General features: G+C 34.9%; 1 protein-coding gene across 4 annotated transcripts in view; it reads right to left on the bottom strand.

Annotated features, from left to right (window-relative positions):
- Positions 1–14,113, bottom strand: part of COA1 (cytochrome c oxidase assembly factor 1) — a 92,233-nt gene that overhangs the window by 63,910 nt on the left and 14,210 nt on the right. The gene's annotated exons all lie outside the window — the stretch shown is intronic.

Genomic DNA, 14,113 nt, shown 5'->3' with positions numbered 1-14,113 from the left:
AGAGATCAGAATAATGATTATAAAGATATTAGCTGGGCTTTTAAAAAAGCACAGAGCATACCTGAGAATACCTTTCTGAAGAAATAAAAGAACTAAAGTCTAAACAAGTCAAAATCAAAAAGGTTATTAATGAGATGCAATCAAAAGTGGAGGATCTACCTACTAGGATAAATGAGGCAGAAGTGTGAATTAGTGATATAGAATACCAAATAATAGAGAATAAAAGATAAACAACTACTGGATCACAAGAAGAATATGAGAGACAAGTGATAATACTAGAATTGGGATCCCAGATGAAGAGAGGGGCAAAATGTATATTGGAGCAAATTAAAGCAGAGAACCTCCCTAATTTGGCAAAGAAAATGGTCATCAAAATCCAGGAGGCACAGAGACCCCCCCCTTCAAAAATCAATAAAAAAAGGTCAACACGCCAACATCTAACAGTAAAGCTTACAAATCGCAGAGATAAAGAGAAAATCCTAAAAGCAGCTCAGAACAAGAGGTCTGTAACCTACAATGGTAGAAACATTAGATTGGAAGCAGACTTATACACAGAGACGTGGCAGGCCAGAAAGGACTTGCATGATATATTCAGAGCACTAAACAAGAAAAATCTGCAGCCAAGAATACTATATCCAGCTAGGCTGTCACTGAAAATAGAAGGAGAGATAAAAAGCTTCCAGGACAAAAACTAAAAGAATTTATGAACACCAAACCAGCCCTATAGGAAATATTGAAAGGGGTCCACTAAGCAAAGAGAGCCTAAAATTAACAGACCATAAAGGAACAGAGACAAGACACAGTAATAGTCGACCTATAGATAATACAATGGCACTAAATTCATATCTTTCAATAGTTACCCTGAATGTAAATTGGCTAAATGCCCCAATCAAGAGACACAGGGTAGGGGTACCTGGGTGGCTCAGTCATTAATTGTCTGCCTTTGGCTCGGGTCATGATCCCAAGGTCTGAGGATCGAGCCCTACATTGGACTCCCTGCTCAGCAGGAAGCCTGCTTCTCCCTCTCTCACTCTTCCTGCTTGTGTTCCCTCTCTCGCTGTCAAATAATAAAATCTTTTTTTAAAAAAAAGACACAGGGTATCAGACTGGATTAAAAAACAAGACCCATCGATGTACTATCTGCAAGAGACTCATTTTAGGAGGGAGAGGAAAACCATTTACCATGCTAATGGACATCAAAAGAAACTAAACCAGGAAGAAATAGAAAACCTGAACAGACCCATCACCAGAAAGGAAATTGAAACAATCATCAAAAATCTCCCAACAGGGCGCCTGGGTGGTTCAGTGGGTTAAACCACTGCCTTCGGCTCAGGTCATGATCTCAGGGTCCTGGGATCAAGTCCCACATCGGGCTCTCTCGGCCCAGCAGGGGGCCTGCTTTTCTTCCTCTCTCTCTGCCTGCTTCTCTGCCTACTTGTAATCTTTGTCTGTCAAATAAATAAATAAAATCTTTTAAAAAATCTCCCAACAAATAAGAGCCCAGGGCCAGACAGCTTCCCAGGGGAATTCTACCAAACATTTAAAGAGGAACTAATACCTATTCTTCTGAAACTGTTCCAAAAAAAACAGAAATAGGAGGAAAACTTCCAAACTTGCACTATGAGGCCAGCATTACCTTGATCCCCAAACTACACAAAGACCCCATCGAAAAGGAGAATTACAGACAAATATACCCAATACACACAAATACAAATATTCTCACCAAAAATACTAGCCAATAGGATCCAACAGTACTTTAAAAGGATTTTTACCAGGACCAAGTGGGATTTATTCCTGGGTTGCAAGGTTGGTTCAACATATGCAAATCAATCAATGTGATATACTGCATTAGTAAAAGGACAAGAACCAAATTATCTTCTCAACAGATGAACAAAAATCATTTGACAAAGTACAGCATCCTTCTTTGATTAAAACTCCCCAAAATGTAGGGATAGAGGGAACATACTTCAGTATCATCAAAGCTACCTATGAAAAACCCACAGAAAACATCATTCTCAATGGGGAAAAACTGAGAGCTTTTCCCTTAAGTTCAGGAACACAGTAGGCATGTTCGCTCTCACTACTGCTGTTCAACATAGTAATAGAAGTCCTAGTCTCAGCAATCAGACAGCAAAAAGAAATAAAAGACATCCAAATTGGCAAAGAAGAAGTCAAACTCTCACTCTTTGCAGATGATATGATACTTTGTGGAAAACCCAAACTGCTAGAACTCATACAGGAATTCAGTAAAGTGGCAGTATATAAAATCAATGCACAGAAATCAGTTGCATTTCTATACACCAACAATGAGACAAAAGACAGAGAAATTAAGGAGTCACTCCCATTTATAACTGTGGTAAACCATAAGACACCTAGGAATAAATTTAACCAAAGAGGCAGAGTATCTGTACTCAGAAAACTACAGAATACTCATGAAAGAAACTAAGGAAGACACAAAGATGGAAAAATGTTCCATGCTCATGGATTGGAAGAACAAATGTTAAAATGTCCATGCTATCTAGAGCAATCTACACATTCAATGCAATCCATATCAAAATATCACCAACTTTTTTCACAGAGCTGGAACAAACAATTCTAAAATTTGTATGAAACCAGAGAAGACCTGGAACAGCCAAAAGAATATTGGAAAAGAAATCCTTCTCCAGGATAAATCATATGTTAGGCCACAACCAGGTCTTTGGAAATTTAAGAAGACTGAAATCCTAAGAAGCTAAGTAGAAGTCAGTAACAAGAAAACTGCAAAATTCGCAGGTACGTAGAGAGAAAACAAGATGTTACTTAATAATCAACGTATCAGGGTGTCTGGGTGGCTCAGTTGGTTTGAGTGTCTGCCTTCGGCTTGGGTCATGATCCCGGGGTCTGGGACTGAGCCCCATATGGGGCTCCCTGCTTGGCGAGGGCCCTGCTTCTTCTCTCCCTCCGCTAATCTCCCTGCTTGTGTTCTCTCTCTCTCTCTCTCTCTCTCCCTCTATGTCAAGTAAATAAATAAAATCTTAAAAAAAAAAATCAAAGTGTCAAAAAAAACCCAAGAGAGAATTCAAAAAATGTATGGAGACAAAAATGAAAATGGAAATACAGCTTAAATTAATGGGATGCAGTAAAAACGGTTCTAAATGGGAAATTCATAGCAATAAATGTCTGCATCAAGAAATCAGAAAAATCTCAAAAACCTAAAAATTCACCTCAAACCACTAGAAAAAGAAAAAAAGGAAGCCCAAAGTTAGGAAGAAAGAAATTTTAAAAATCATAACAAAAGTAAGTGCATTAGGTATTAAAAAGTAGCAGAAATGATAAATAAAAAGCTTATCTAATAAGATATACAAATTTGATGAACATCAAACCAGACTCAAGGAAAAAGAGAGAGGAATCAAATAAAATTAAAAAATGAAAGAGAAGATGACACAATACCACAGAAATACCAAAAGGTCATAAGAGAATTCTATGAACAGTTACACACCAACGAACTGGACAACCAAGAAAAAATAGATAAATTCCAATAAATATATAATCCAGTAAGACTGAAAGATGAAGAAACAGAAAACTAAAATTACTAGTCAGGAGATTAATCAGTCAACTAAAACTTCCAACAAACAGAAGAGTAGGACTTGATGGCTTCATTGGTGAATTTTACAACATGCTTAAGAAAAAAATAATACCCAAACCTTCTTAAAGTTTTCTAAAAAAACAGAAGAGGAGAGCACACTTCCAAACTCATTTTATGAGGCCAAAATTGCCCTGCTGTAAAAAGCAGACAAGGATACCACAAGAAAAGAAAGAGGCCCAAATCCTTCATGAACACAGATGCATATATATTCAACAAGATATTAAAAACTGAATTCAACAATACATTAAAAATATCAGACACGGTGATCAAGTGGGATTTAGTTCAGGGATGCAAAGGGGGTTTAACATCCACAAATCAATATGATACATCATATCATTTTTATCTTTCATTTTGTTGATGTAGCAATAGATGAAGAAAAGGCATTTAACAAAATTCAGCATCCATTCATGATAAAAACTCTCAACAAAGTAGGAACAGAAAAATGTACCTCAATATAAAAAACACCATATATGGCAAGCCCACAGCTAACGTTATACTCAGTGAAACACTGAAAGTTTTCCTCCTAACATCAGGAACAAGATGAGGATATCTACCATAGCCACTTTAATTCAACATAGTATTGGAAGTACTAGCCAGAGCAATTAGGCAAGAGAAAAAAGTAAAAGGCATCCAAATGAGAAAGGAAGAACTAAAACTGTCACTATTTCGCATGATACTTGGCATGATACTAGAGAAGAAAACCCTAAAAACTCTACTAAAAAAATTGTTAAAGCAAGTAAACAAATTCAGTAAAGCTGCAGGATACAAAATCAATACACAAAAATGTATTGCATATCTATATGCAAATATCAAACTATGAGGAAAAGAAAACAATCCAATTTACAATTCTATAAATAAGAATAAAATAATTAGAAGCACATTTAACCATAGGGGAGATAAACCTGTACACAAAAAACTGTAAGATATTGATGAAAGGAAGTGAAGATGACACAAATAAATGGAAAGTTATTCCATGCTCTGAGCTGGAAGAATATTGTTAAAATGTCCATACTCCCAAAGCAATCTACTGATTCAATGCAATCCCTATCAAAATACCAATGGTATTTTCACATAAAGAAAACAATCTTAAACTCTGTATGGAAACATAAAAGACTGAATAGCCAAAGCAATCTTGGGGGGGGGGGGGTGAAATGAACAAAATGGAGGTATCACAATTCCAGACCTCAAGTTATATTACACAATTATAGTAATCAAAAAAGAGTCTGGTACTGGCACAAAAACAGACACACAGATCAACAGAACAGAAAACCAGAAATAAACCCACAATCACATTTTCACTTAATTTTTGACAAAGGAGGCAAGAATACACAATGGGGAAAAGGCAAACTGTGTTGGGGAAACTTGACAGCTACATGCAAAAGAATGAAATTGGGCCACTTCCTTACATCATACACAAAAATAAATTCAAAATGGACTCATAAGGACATAAATGTGAGATCTGAAAACATAAAAGTCCTAGAAAAGAGCACAGGCATTAATTTCTGATATCAGTTGTAACAAAATTTTTCAATGTGTGTCTTCTGAGGGACACAAGGAAAACAAAAGTAAAAATAAACTTATGGGACTACCTCAAAATAAAAAGCTTCTGCATAGCAAAGGAAAAAATCAACACAAGTAAAGGATAATCTATCAAATGGGAGGAAATATTGGCAAATGATATGTCTGATGAAGGATTAATATCCAAATATATAAAGATCTTATATAACTAAACACCAAAAAACCCCCAAATAATCCAATTTTTAAAAGGGCAGGGGACTTGAATAGACATTTTTCCAAAGAAAATGCACAAATAGCTAATAGGCACATGAACAGATGATCAACCTAGCAATCAAATGCAAATCAAAACCATAATGAAATAGTCACTATGGTTTCACCCTTTCTTTTCAAAAAAAGAAAAACAAGTGTCATTGAAAATAACGATAAAGGAGAACCCTCATACACTGTTGGGAATGTAATTCATGAAGCCATTATGGATCACGGTATGCAGTTTCCTCAAAAAAATTAAAAACAGAACTACCACACAATCCAGCAACTCCACTTCTGGATATTTGTTCAAAGAAAACACAACCCAAAGAAAAATAGATAGATAAGTATACCATATGTTACATATTGTGTATATTATATATGCACACATATACATAAATACGTACACATATATACACATCCTTACGGCCATTAAACATATTCTGAAATTGTCAAGATATGGAAGTAACTTAAATCCCCATTAATAAGTGGATTAAAAGTTGGAAAATATACATACAATGGAATATTACTCAGTCACAAGGGACAAAATCTCGCTATTTGCGACGACATGGATGGACCTATGATACTCAGTGAAGTAGGCCAAAGACAAATACTGTATGAGTTTACACATATATAAAACCCACAACAAATGAACAGACTGATAGATAACAGAAAACATACTATTGGTAACCAGAGTAGGGAGGACAAAATAAATGAAGGCGATTAAAAAGGTACAAACTTCTAGTTATAAAATAAGCAAAGAGGATGAAAAGTATAGCATAGGGATACAGTCTATGACACTGCAATAACTTTGTACATTGACAGACAGTAACTGGGGTTTTTAGGGGGGATTATTTTGTAACATGAAAGTATCAAATCACTATTATGTACATGTGAAAGTAAAAGGATATTTTATACTAATTGTTCTTCAATTAAAAAAAAAAAGAAGCATGTTCTCGAGCTTCTGGGACTGCTTCACCTATAGATCCCTGCAACTAATCCAGGGGCATCCGCAGTGCTCCACATACCTCACATATAGAAACACACCACCATGGAAAGCACCCTGCATGCTCCCTATGGCAGTGAAAACAAGCTTTTGCAGGTGAGCATGCCGAGAAAGCCAGTCCTGGAGAAATCACAAATTTAAACATTCAACATCACCCTAGAGAAAGTAAAAGGGAACCTGTCATCTTCTAATCCAGCTTTGCAGGATTGAGAGAAGGCATAAAAGCTTAAGAATTCTGCCACAGGGCGCCTGGGTGGCTCAGTGGGTTAAGCCTTTGCTTTCGGCTCAGGTCATGATCCTAGGGTCCTGAGATCGAGCCCTGCATCAGGGCTCTCTGCTCAGCAGGGAGCCTGCTTCCTCCTCTCACTCCCTCTGCCTGCCTCTGCCTACTTGTGATCTCTGTCAAATAAATAAATAAAATCTTAAAAAAAAAAAAAGAATTCTGCCACAAAGGGAACAAGAAGTGTGGAGCAAATGTACTCACAGAAGAACTCTAAGAAAAACTAAATCCCTTACAGATATTTCTCTCCCCAAACCAGTGAATAAAGACTGGAGAAGCAAAGCAAGACATGAAGAAATATGAATATCAACATAAAACATAAAAACACAAAAAGAAATACACTAATTCTCCAGTACCTGAACCCAAAGAAACTGAGATCAGCAATTTACCTAATAAGAATATAGTTGTTTTGAAAGAAGCTCAGTGAACTACAAGAAAACACAATGAAACGAGGAAATGGACAAACAAATGAAAACTTTATAAAAAGGTAAAAAAGAACCAAATTAAAAAAAGAACCAAATTCTGGAGCTGAAGAATACAGTAAATGCAATGAAAAGTACAACACAGAACATCAACAGGAGAATGACTCAAACAGAAGAAAGAATCTGTGAAAGAGTAAGCAGGACTTTTAAAATTATGAGTAGAAGTACAATAAATAAACAAAAAGAATGAGAGTGAGACCACCCATGTGAACTACAGGATACCAATAAGAGAAATTATCTAGGTAGTACTATAGACCCAAAAGGAGATGAGAGTGGGGGAAAGGTCAGAAAGCTTAAAGAAATAATAGCTGAGAATTTCCCAAATCTGAGAAAAAAAATTAGACATCCAAATTCAATCCTAAATGACCTTCTGCAGGATACCTTAAAATAAATATCTCTCAAATTGAAGAAAAAGAACTGTAAAAGCAAAAGGAGGGGGAAAAAAATCCTCACTTACAAGGGAAACTTTAAAAGGCTATCAGCAAATTTTTCAGCAGAAATCTTACAGGCCATGAAAGACAAGTATGATGTATTCAAAGTGCTAAAAGGAAAAAACTTACAATCAAAAATATGTTATCCAGCAAAACTGTCCTTCAGAAATGGAGGAAATAAAGACATTTCCAGACAAACAAAAGCTGGGAGAGTTCAACACCACCACAACCGGCTTACAAAAATGTTGAAAGGAATTCTACAAATTGAAATGAAAGGATACTAATTAGTAAAATGAAAACATTTGCTGATAAAGTGAACATAACTCAAACTCAGAATATTGTAACGCTGTAATATGTGGATGTAATAAAGGTTAAATAAAGGCTAAAGGACAGGGGCGCCTGGGTGGCTCAGTGGATTAAGTCTCTGCCTTCGGCTCAGGTCATGGTCTCAGGATCCTGGGATCGAGCCCCACATAGGGCTCTCTGCTCAGCAGGAGCCTGTTTCCCCTTCTCTCTCTCTGCCTGCTTCTCTGCCTACTTGTGATTTCTGTCTGTCAAATAAATAAATAAAATCTTTAAAAACAAAAAAAAAAGGCTAAAGGACAAAAATATTAAAAATAACTACAATTATAATAATTTTTAAGTTGGTTATAAATGATGACATCAGAAACAAAAGACAAAGGGATAAAATGCTAGTTTTTGTATGTATTCGAAATTAAGTTATCAGCACAAAATAGACTGTTATAGCTATAAGATGTTTTATGTACATCTCATGGTAACCAAGAAGCAAAAACTTAGTAGAAAGACAAAATATAAATGGAAATCAAAGCTACAGAAAATCATCAATTCCCAAAGGAAGATAGCAAGAGAAGAATGAGAACACTGTAAAACAGCCAAAAAACAAGATTACATTAATATTCCTTACTTATTAATAATTACTTGGTATGTACTTAGATTAAATTCTCCATCCAAAAAGCATAGCATAGCAGAGCAGATAAAACAAGACCCAAATATGTGATATATACAAAAGACAGACTTCAGATTTTGGTACTTACATAGGCAAAAAATTAAGGAATAAAAAAAGATATTCCTTGCAAATAGAAAGCAAGAGAGCAAGAGTAGCTATATTTATTTCAGAGAAGTGGATTTTCACTCAAAAGTTCAAACAAGAGGGGCGCCTGGGTGGCTCAGTGGGTTAAGCCTCTGCCTTCGGCTCAGGTCATGATCCCAGGGTCCTGGGACCAAGTCCCACATTGGGCTCTCTGCTCAGCAGGGAGCCTGCTTCCCCCCATCTCTCTACCTGCCTCTCCACCTACTTGTGATCTGTATCAAATAAAATGTTAGAAAAAATAAAAGTTCAAACAAGAGACAAAAGCTTATAATAATAAAGGGATTAATTCACCAGATAATACATCAATCACAAACATGCCTATATCTGTATCTATCTATATATAGATCTGTATCTATCTATCTATCTATATATAGATAGATATGCCCAACACTGAAGCATCTACATATACCAAGCAAATACTAACACATATGAAGGAAGAATAAAAATACAGTAATAGCTGGGAACTTCAATACCTCACTTTCAAAAATGGATAGATTACTCAGAGAAATCGGTTAGGAAACCTTGGCTTTGAACTATACATTAGACTAAATGTACCTAACATTTATTGCCAGAACATTCCATTAAAAGGCATCAGAATACATATTATTTTCAAATACGCACAAAATATACTCCAAGCCAGATCATACAATTGGTCAAAAAGCAAGTCTTAGAAAATTTAACAAGACTGAAATCACACCAAATATCTTCTCTGACCAAAATGGCATGAAACCAGAAATCAATTACAGGAGAAAAATTGGAAAACTCACAAATGTGGGGGAATTAAACAACACATTCTTTTTTTTTTTTAAAGATTTTATTTATTTATTTGACAAAGAGAGCACAAATAGGCAGAGAGGCAGGCGGGGAATGGGGGGATGAAAGCAGGCTCCCTGCTGAGCAGAAAGCCTGATGTTGGGCTCGATCCCAGGACCTTGAGATCATGACCTGAGCTGAAGGATGAGGTTTTAACCCACTGAGCCACCCAGGTACCCCCTAAATAACACATTCCCCTAAACAACAAAAGGCCACTTTATTTTAGGAGACCAGCATTATCCTGCTCATCTGGGGAGGCTAGCATTATCCTGACAACAAAGCCAGCTAAGGACACTTTAAGAAAAGAAGACTACAGGCCAGTATACCTGATGAATATGGATGCAAAAACTCTCAAAACAATACCAGTAAATCAAATTCAATAGCTCAGTAAAAGATCATATACCATGACCAAGTGCGAGTTATGAGATGCACGGATGGCTTAATCAATAACTGTGATTTAACAGAATGAGAGTTTAAAATCATATGATCATCACAATAAATGTAGAAAAAGCATATGACAAAAATTCCACATCCTTTCAAGACAAAAACATCTAATAAATGAGGTACAGAAGGAATGTACGCAACATAATAAAGGCTATATAAGACTATGCAAGAGCTAATAACATACTAACAGTGAAATACTGAAAGTTTTCCTCTAAGATCAGTAACAAGACAAGCAGCTCACTTTCATCATTTATATTCCATGTAATACTGGAAATCCTACCCAGAGCAATTAGGCAAGAAAAAGAAACAAAAGGTATTAAAGTCAGAAAGGAGGAAGCTAACTGACTCTCTGCAGATGATGTGATATATCTATATATCTATATATATATCCTAAAACTATACCAAAAAACTGTTAAAACTAATCAACAAATTCAGTAAAGTTACAAAATACAAAATCAACATATAGAGGTCAATTGCATGTCTACACACTCACAATGAAATATCTAAAAAAGAATTAATGAAAACAATCTCCTTTACAGGATGAAATTAAAAACTCAGAGCTACATTTAAACAAGAAGCTAAAAGATATGTATTCTAAAAACTATAAGGCTCTAATGGAGAATACAGAAGACACAAATAAATAGAAATATACCAAGTTCATGAACTGAACGATCTATTATTGTTAAAACAACCACATTACCTAATGCCTTCTATAGTTTTAATGCAATCCCTATAAAAATTCCAATGGCATTTTGTACAGAAATGGAAAAACTTATAAAAATCATATTAAACCACAAAAGAACCAAAAAAATCTTCAGAACCAAAAAATTCTAAAAATCATATAAAATCACAAACCATCCTCAGAAGGAAAACCAAATCTGGAGGCATCAAATTTCCTGATGTCTAATTATCTACAAAGTTATAGTAATCAAAACAACAGAATACTGGCACAGACCAGTGGAACAAAATAGAGAGCCCAGAAATAAACCCATGCATTTTTGGCCAATTAACATCTGACAAGGGAGGAATAAACAATGAGGAAAAGACAATCTCTTTAATAAATGTTGTTGGAAAATCATATTCATGAGCAAAAGAATGAAATCTGAACATTACCTTACATCACTCACAAAAATTAACCCAGAAATGGAGTAAAGACTTAAATGTAAGACTGTAAGCCATTTAACTCCTAGAAGAAACCATAAGGCAAAAAGCTCCTTAACATTCATCTTGGCAATAACATTGAAAATATGACATCAAAAGCAACAAAAGAAAAAAAGATCACTAAATGGGGCTATATCAAACTAAAAAGCATCTGCACAGCAAACGAAACATGAAACAGAATCAAAAGGAAATCTACAGAATGGCAGAAAATATTTGCAAATGATACATCGGATAAGAATTAATATCCAAAATATATAAGGAACTCCTAAAACTCAATAGCAAAAAGCAAGTAATCTGATTAAAAGCTGGGCAAAGGACCCGAATACACATTGTTCCAAAGAAAACACAAATGGCTAATTAGTACATGAAAAGATACTCACCATCTCTAATCATAAAGAAATGGAAATCAAAACCACAATGAAATATAAGCTCACATCTGTTAGGATAGCTATTATCAAAAAATAAAAAGAGGCAAGTGTTGGGTAGGATGTGGAGAAAGGGAACCTTCAGGTACTTTCAGTAGAAATACAAACTGGTACAGAACTATGGGAAACAATATGGAGGTTCCTCAGAAAATTAAAAATAGGACTACCATACAATATAGCAATCTTACTTCTTACCCAATGGAAATAAAATAACCATGTCAAAGAGATACCCACACTCCCATGTTCATTAAAGTATTATTCACAATAGCCAAGACATACAAATAACTTATGTGTCTATCAAATGAATGAACGGATAAGGTGGATAAGGAAAATGTGATATATATTATACATACATGTGACATATGTGTGGTGTATACATGTGATGCTATATATATTCATATTTCTGATGTGTCACATACCTATCATATGTATGTACCAAATTCTCAATGGACCTTGAAAGTATTATGAAGTGAAACAAGCTAGAGAAAAACACTGCACTGCATCACTAAATGTGGAATCTAAAAGAATCAAACTCATAGAAACAGAGTAGAATGTTGTTTGCCAGGGGCTGGGGAGTGGGTGAAATGGGGAGATGTTAGTCAAGGGGTACAAACTTCCAGTTATAAATAAATTCTGGAGATCTTACGTACAGAACGGTGACTACAGTTAATAATACTGTATTATATACTTGGAAGTTGCTAAGAGAGTGGATCTCAAATGTTCTTACCACACACCCATATATAATTGGTAATTATATTAGATGATGGAGATATTAATCTTATCTTAGTAATCATTTCAAAATATGTGTTCCATATCATGAACTTAATATATACCTTAAAGATATATGTTGTATACATCACATCACATTATCTTAAACTTACAAAATGTTACCTGTCAACTATATTTCAATAAACCTTGAGGAAAAAAGTCAAAGACCTTAAAAAAGAAATAAAATAAATGCCAAATAAAAAAAAACCCTTGTAAAAATTGAAATACTATGAATTTTTAGAAGTTAACATTCTTCAAGTGCAATTTTAAAACATACCATGCATTACTGTCCTGTTCAGTAGTCTTTCATGATAAATATTTCAGTTGTCCAAAAAAAATTTTTTCCCAGATGTCAAAAGTTTTTCATTTTGACATTGGTGAAATTCAGAGTGTATCAAAAAGCATCAAATTGAGTGTTAGGGTACATGTTCCTAAATATAAACTCCTTCACTTTTTTAAATGATAAACTATTTTGTCTGCTTACTCTGATTTTGGTTTTGCCTTTGAAATCAATATTGCTTTTACTAATTCAGACTTTAGGTTAAGTTCTCATTTCATATTAGAGTATTCCACAAAAAATTCATATCTCCTTTGCTTTGCAACTCCTTTGTATTTACCAAAAAAAAAAAAAAATCTATATTCTATGAATGGTCTAAAATTGAAAACACAAGCAAACATTACTAGATAATATTTATATACACAACATGGAGATTTCATAGCAAGGTTAACAGTACTACCCAGAAAAACATATTGTAACTGCCAATTTACAGATTTCTTTCGCTCCCTAACTTGTTATTCTTGGAACACTGCTCGTAGGCTTTACATGAAGTATACTATACATATAAACTTCTTAATATTTATTTTCTTGGAAGGAGTAATTGTTAGCAAGAGAGCATGAAAACATATTTATAGGATTTATACGATGAAAAAAAAGATTTATACTACGAGTAAAGCTGACAGATTAGATCATGACGCTTTCCTGCTAGAAGTTCCAGTCTCAATTCACAGAAACACGTACCTTTACTTTGTACTCATTTTGTCACATATCCTGCTCTTCCTCTCCACTTGATATTAACAGAGCTTCTAGAATCAGTAGTATCCAATAATACTGCTTGCTGAGCTTTGATTCTCAGGCAAATCTAAAGTATTTTCTGTTTTCCTGATTTTTTAAAGACTTCCTCAGGATCTGAGATTGAATAAATATACAAATTTCCTGACAAACATTAGAAATGCCTTCTCATATGGAAATGCTATTTTATCCAGAGGTCATCTGCTTTGAACCTCCAGAATTTGTCCCAAGGTAAACATCACCCCTTGGGAGAATTACCTCTCAGAAACAGTCACCCAATCTTCCTTATTTTGCCTCCCTTGTATCACCATTTCCAGACATACCTGGCATTACCAGTTCTTGAGGTGTCTGTGGATTTATAGGATATTTATGATAGGTTTCAGTTTTTCCTTCTGCTAACTTAGAATTCATGAGTCCTTGGTGTCTATGTTAATTTCCACCTATTCTTGGGCTTTTCACTTTTCCAAATTGTATTATTACTGCCTCCTTCCCTAATGTTCTTGTGCTTTGGGGCTTTACTACAGTTTTAGCGGGATTGTAATGAGGAACAAGATGAAAAGGTCAATCTACCATCAAAATCCCATAGAAAGCTCCATTATTAACAAGTATCTTAAGTGATTTTGAAGCACATGAACCCCAAGTCAAACTTGCAAACACTGACTTAGAGAAAAATCAGTAGAAAGTGCCCAGAATAGTGAACACACTATAAATAACTGAAGAAGCAGAAGCTGTGG

Source organism: Mustela nivalis (genome assembly GCF_964662115.1).
Source record: "Mustela nivalis genome assembly, chromosome: 12".
Taxonomy (NCBI): Eukaryota; Metazoa; Chordata; class Mammalia; order Carnivora; family Mustelidae; genus Mustela; species Mustela nivalis.
This window is presented reverse-complemented; position numbering and strand designations above follow the sequence as displayed.